This window comes from Triticum dicoccoides, chromosome 2A, assembly GCF_002162155.2.
Source record: "Triticum dicoccoides isolate Atlit2015 ecotype Zavitan chromosome 2A, WEW_v2.0, whole genome shotgun sequence".
Taxonomy (NCBI): domain Eukaryota; kingdom Viridiplantae; phylum Streptophyta; class Magnoliopsida; order Poales; family Poaceae; genus Triticum; species Triticum dicoccoides.
The window spans coordinates 119,181,589-119,188,088 of NC_041382.1; positions in this window are offsets into that span (position 1 = coordinate 119,181,589).

The following is a 6,500-nucleotide window of genomic DNA, read 5'->3' on the forward strand; positions in this document are numbered from 1 at the left end:
GACGCCGGCTCCCAAGCCGGTGCGCATCTTGGACCCGTCGAAGTGCATGCGCCAATGGGTGGAGTTGGGAGCCGGCGGCAGGTACTGGGTCTCGGCCCAGTTGACGAGGAAGTCGGCCAGTGCTTGGGACTTGATGGCAGTGCGGGGCTGGTAGAAGATCGTGTACGGGGCCAGCTCGATGGCCCATTTCGCCACCCGGCCGGATGTGTCCCGGCTGCCTATGATCTCGTCTAGTGGGGCAGTGCATACGAACGTGACGGGATGCTCTTGAAAGTAGGGCTTCAGCTTCTTGGTGGTGAAGTACACGCCATAACACATCTTTTGGTAGTGCGGGTAGTTCTGCTTTGAAGCGGACAACACCTCGCTCAAATAATACACCGGCCTCTGGACCGGCTGGGCTCGGCCTTCTTCTGGGCGCTGGACTACGATGACGGTGCTGACCACCCGGCTGGTTGTAGCGATGTAGAGGAGCATGGGCTCTTTCTCAGTCGGCGCTGCGAGGACAGGCGGCGTGGCCAGCATCTTCTTCAGCTCGTGAAAAGCTTGGTCGGCCTGGTCGTTCCACTCGAAGTAAGTGCTCTTCTTCATGAGGCGGTAGAGAGGGAGAGCTTTCTCTCCGAGCCGGCTGATGAAGCGGTTCAAGGAGGCTAAGCACCTGGTGAACTTCTGAATGTCTCGAAGCTTGGTGGGGATCGCCTTTCTCTCGATGGCCTTGATCTTCACTGGGTTGCATTCGATGCCGCGTTCGGAGACCAGGAAGCCTAGGAGCTGGCCGGCGGGCACTCCGAACACGCATTTCTCCGGGTTGAGCTTGATTTTGGAACCGGCGTAAGTTCTCAAACGTTTCCTTGAGGTCTCCCAGCAAGGTGTCGCGCTTCTCCGTCTTCACCATGATGTCGTCCACGTAAACATGAGCGTTTCTCCCACCAACGCTGAAAAGTGGCACCGGCATTTCTCAAGCCAAATGTCATAGTCAGGTAGCAGAAGGCTCCAAATGGCGTGATGAAGGCGGTCTTCAGGCGGTCGTCCAGGTCTAGCTTTATCTGATGATATCCGGAGTAAGCATCCAAAAAACTCAACAGCTCGCATCCGGCTGTGGAGTCTATCACTTGGTCAATCCTTGGCAGGGCAAAAGGATCTTCGGGGCAGGCCTTGTTGAGGCTCGTGTAGTCTATACACATGCGCCACTTGTTGTTCTTCTTTAGCACAAGGACCGGGTTGGCGAGCCACTCTGGAAAGAAAACTTCCATGATGAAGCCGGCCGCCAAGAGCCGGGCTATCTCCTCCCCTACAATCCTGCACTTCTCCTCCGACAGTCGGCGAAGGGGTTGTCTGACTGGCTTTGCGTCTTCTCGAACGTGTAGTTTGTGCTCGGCGAATTTCCTCGGAACACCCGGCATGTCCTTGGGGGACCATGCAAAGATGTCCCGATTCTCATGGAGGAAATCGGCGAGCTCGCCTTCCTATTTGCTGTTCAGGTTTGCCCCGATTACGGCAAACCTCTCTGGATGCTCGGGGTCAAGAGGTATCTTCTTCGTCTCCTTGGCCGGCTGGAAAGATCCTTGGGCGTCATGCTCCTTGGGGTCGGGGGACCCGGTCGACTGTTTGCCGGCTATGGCCACGACTCGGTCCAACATCTTCTTCTCTTCGGCTATCACAAGGGACTCGGCTAGCCGGCTGCTGGCTGCTGCGCACTCAGAGGACTTCTTGTAATCGCTGACTACGGTGATGACACCTTTGGTGCTTGGTATCTTCATCTTGAGGTATGCATAGTGGGGAACTGCCATAAATTTGGCCAAGGTAGGTCGGCCAAGCAATGCATGGTAAGGGCTCTCCAGGTCCACCACTTCAAACCAAATCGCTTCCCGGCGGAAATGCTCCTTGTCCCCAAAAAGCACATCAATCTTGATCTTGCCAATGGGGGCGCAGGACAGGCCGGGTACGATGCCATGGAATACCGTCCGAGTAGGCACGAGCTGCTTCGTCTTGACGTTTAGCTTTTCCAGGGTGTCACGGTATAGGATGTTGATGCTGCTCCCGCCGTCTATCAACACGCGGGAGAAGCGGGCGGTGTGTCTGTCCGTTGCGAGGGTGGCTTCCAGGACCAAGGCATAAGAGCCGGGAGACGGCATCACCTCCGGATGGTCGGCCCGGCTCCAGCTGATGGGCTTTTCTGACCAATGCATGTGTCCGGCGGGGCTGGCAGCGACCACGCTAACTTCCTGGCGCTCTTGGCGTTTGCTGCGCCGGTCTTCGTGCTAGCTTGTAAAGACGATGTAGGTTGCTTGCTCGTCGGGGAACTCGTCATGTATGGCTCCGACTGCGGGCCGAGCGGCCGGAGGCGGCGGGCCGGCAGGCGGAGGCGGCACGAGCCCCTCGCCCTTAGAGATTCGGGTGAGCCAATGGCACTTCCGGGTCGTGTGTTGGACGGCTTCGCCGCTGTGGAACTTGCAAGGGGCGTCGAGGGTTTGCTCGTAGGAGAAGGCGGGCTGCCAAGCCGGCCTGCCGCCCTTGGGCTTCTTGGGAACCGTCGTTCTTCAGGCGGCGCATCTTCGACCGTGGCCACCTGCCGGCTGGCGGGAGGCGGCGCGGGGCCCTTGCGCTTGTGGTCGTTCGAGTTGGGGTGTCGGCCGGAATCCCCAGCCGGCGTCTTGGGCGCCGGGTTGAGTACCTTTCCGGACGCGTCTACCCGAAGCTCGGTCTTCATCGAGGAGTCGGCAGTGGCGTACTTGTCCGCTATGTCCAGAAGTTCGTCGAGGGTAGCGGGCTCGTCGCAGAGGAGCTTGTGCTTGAGGAGGGTGCCTTCTCGGCATCCGGCTGTGAAGTATTCTATGGCTTTCACCTCGTGCACCCCTTCACAGGAGTTGCGGAGCTCGGCCCAACGCGTGAGGTAATCGCGAGTGGACTCGGCGGGGCCTTGTACGCACAAGGAGAGCTGTCTGGGCTTGGGAGCCCGCTTTGTAGGTGCTGGTGAAGTTGCGGATGAAGGCTTCTGTGAAGTCTAGCCAGCTGTTGATGCTACGCGGCTTGAGGCTGTTGAGCCAGGTCCGCGCCGTGCCTTGCAGCATGAGGGGCACGTACTTCACGGCAACGCGCCGGTTGCCGTTGGCTATGCTAACCGCCGTGGAGTAGTCGATCAACCAGTCTTCCGGCTTCACGGAGCCGTTGTACTTGGGCGTGTCTCTTGGGAGCGAGAACCCTTTGGGAAAGGGCTCGTCGCGGATGCGGGGGCCGAAACAAGGCGGGCCGACATCGCCTTCTTCTTCCAATGCCAGGGATCGCGCCAGGCGGTCGATCCGATGGCGGGCGTCGTTCTCGCCGATTCCTTCGCGGCGGCCTAGCCGGCCGCTGAGAGTCGGGTGCGCCACTGGCGGCGAGGCGGGATATCTCTCTCCACGGGGAGGAGGCGGAGGCGGGTCGCCCCGCCATTCCATGTCTCGGGGATGACCGTCCGTGTCTCGCTCGATGGAGATCCGGGTCCGGCTGTGGCTGGCAGCCGGCTCCTTCTCGCGTCGCGCGCGGGTGTTGCTCGTAGTCAGCGTCCGGGACGTCGCGCCGTGTTCTCGTCGCGGGGGAGGGCTTTCCGCGCAGGCGTCGGCTTCGAGTCGCTGCGCGGCTGCGTCAATCAATTGCTGGATGCGCCGGGTCATGTGGGGGAGGTCTTCGGCCTCCAGGCCGTCCAACTCGTCTACGGCCGCTTGGGCGGCACGCAAGTTCTCGAGCGGAGTGGCATAGACCGGGCGGTTGACTCGCAGCGTGTCGGCGATGACGGCGCCGCGTTGCTTGACAAGGCCGGCCCGGCTTGGCCCGCCCGGGGCCGGTGTGCTGAAGGCGGCGCTGTCAGCTTCGCGCTGGTAGGCCTCGGTGAGGCGTCTTACGGAGGCCAGCCTCCGGCCCTCTGCGAGGAGGGCGAGGCGGCGTGCTTCCAGTGCTTCGTCGTCGGCATTAGCCGAGAGGGGACCGGACAAGTCGTGGGCCGCCGCGCGCGAGGCGTCGTGGGCGCTCTCGTCGGCCAGGCCGCCGTGGCCGACAACCATCACTTCGGTGGTGACAGCATCGCAGCCGTCGGCTCAAGGAAGCGGGTCGTTGTAGATCGCGACGTTGGTGGGGAAGGTGTCGCAGGAGGCCGTGTTGGAGTCGACAGGCATCGGGTCGGTGGAGCCAACGGACTCCAGGTCCCAGCGGGCTCGCTTGAGACATGGAGCTGGCCGGGAAGGTTGGCGAGGTGGTCGGTGCCCGCATCGAAGGCGAGCTCGTTAGAGGTGAGAGTTTCGTCGAGGAGATCGGCGAGGCCGCTTGCCGCGCAGATGCTGGTGACGCCTTGCAGCACGTCGTGGCAAGCGCCATCGGGCGTGCCAGGCTGGCCACGCTCGCGAGGGAGGAATAAGGTTCCCGTCCAGAACAGGTCTCCGGACGATGGTGCACCTGGCCCCACGGTGGGTGCAAAATGTCGGGTGGTAGGTGCGACATATGCCAACGGGTGGCTTATCATTGTGGGAGCCAGTAAGACATCGTCGGTGCCTGGAAACGGGATAAGGCGAAGACATGCACGCCAGCGGATCTTACCCAGCTTCGGGGCTCTCTGTGGAGATAACACCCCTACTGCTGCTCTACGGGGTCTCCGTATGTTCACTAGAGGAATCGGGGCCTAGCCGTCTGTGACTGTGCTTGGGGGTACAATGGTAATCCGACTGGGCACGGGGCCCAGCCGTCTGTGACTGCGCTCGCCGGCTTCTGCGCCGGCTGCTGGGGCCCGCCGACTGGTGGGTCCCGCCGGCTGCTGGCCCCTTGGTCGACAGGCAGGCCCCACTGTCCAGGGCCTGGTCGGCGGCTGGTTACTGTGGCTCCATCTTATTGACGTGAGCTTCATCGTGGTAAGTGTGGCTACAGTACCGTCGCCTGTCAGGCGATCGCTGTAGCCTTACCGCGTCTTGTCTCCTTAATGGGGCGTCCTCTTCGAGGAAGGCGGCAGGCCGGCTGCGGGGAGCCGGCTATGTCTTGGGCCGACTAGTTGGAGGCGTGGCCGCCTTCGGGCGTCTCTCTGCTCAAAGGGGCCCACCGTCTGTGGGCCATGCTGGCGGCCCGTCGTGGGTGATGCCAGGGTCAGCGTGGCAACAGTGCCGCGCCGGACGGGTCGTGCCTAGCCCGTACGGCGCACCATGCCAGGCGTGCTCCGGGATTCGGGGGTGGCAGGCTTTACTGTAGCCACGCCCTGTCGCACCGCCGTTAGGTGGGTGCAAACTTTGTGGGTACGGTCTTGACCGCTTTATAGGGAGCCGGCTTCTTGGAGTCAGCCTTCTCATGGCCGGCTTCTTGGAGTCGGCCTTCTCATGAGGGCTAAAGTCGGACCGCCTTTCGAAAGCCGGCCCGGGTTGCCGCCAGCTAGGGGAAGGCGGCCCCATGTCTTGGATTCTTGAGAGCCGGGCGGGCTCGTAACTTTTTCAGAAGGGCCAGGGGAAGCCGGCTAGGCTACCCATGGCTATTTACTCCGACATCACTACACTTGAGTTTGAATGAATTAGGATGATTAGGCAGCCACCTCAGCAACCTCGCTTATGTGTCACTGTCTAGGTGTAATTTTTGCTTGAGTTTTAATATTCAACAGACAGACGGGGCACACACTGACAGGCTGGACCCATTTGACAGGTGGGGCCGAGCGCTTAATTCGCCCAAAAAAGATGCACGAGGCGGGACTCGAACCCACGACCTCGCGCTTGGTTTGCTCGCATGCTACCGCTGGGCTAGAGAGGGATAGTTGCTCACATCTGGGAGTTTATCTATACATTATATAGAACTACGGCTCTCTCGTATCATTGACAAGTGGGACCTTCCGACCAGGTGGCATCGAACAGAGCTACAATTTGCAACACTGACAGGCGGGACCCATTTGACAGGTGGGTGAGCGAGCGTTTAATTCCCTAAAAAATATGCGCTAGCGGGGACTCAAACCCACGACCTCGCGCTGGGTTCGCTCGTTCGTTACCGCTGGGCTAGAGAGGGATTGTTGCTAATGTGTGGGTAGTTTTCCATATAGTATATAAAACCACGGCTCTCACGTATCAGTGACAAGTGGGACCTTCCGACCAGGTGGCGGCGGGTGGCATCAAACAGAGCAACACTTAGCGTTTTTCTAGGTCTTCCGACCAGGTGGCGGCGGGCGGCGGCGGAAGCAACAAGGTGACCTCGCCCACGGCCTCGCCGCAGGTGACCTCGCCCACGGCCTCGCGGCGGATGCAACCAGCAGGGGGCGGAGGCGGGGGCGGGGCCGGCAGGGGGCGGAGGCGAGGCAGGGCATGGAGGTGGGGGCCAGCAGGGGCGTAAGCGACCGACGGTGGTGGGGGCTCGCCGAGCATGGGTGACTCGCCGCCGCCGCAAGCACACCTCCCGGTATGCACCCCTCACCTCTTCCCCCCTCTCCTCTCTCGTCACCTGAGCAGTGGGAGATGGATTTCAGTCAGATGTTCTTCAGCATAGATGAATTTTGTTGATGCACTGTTAGT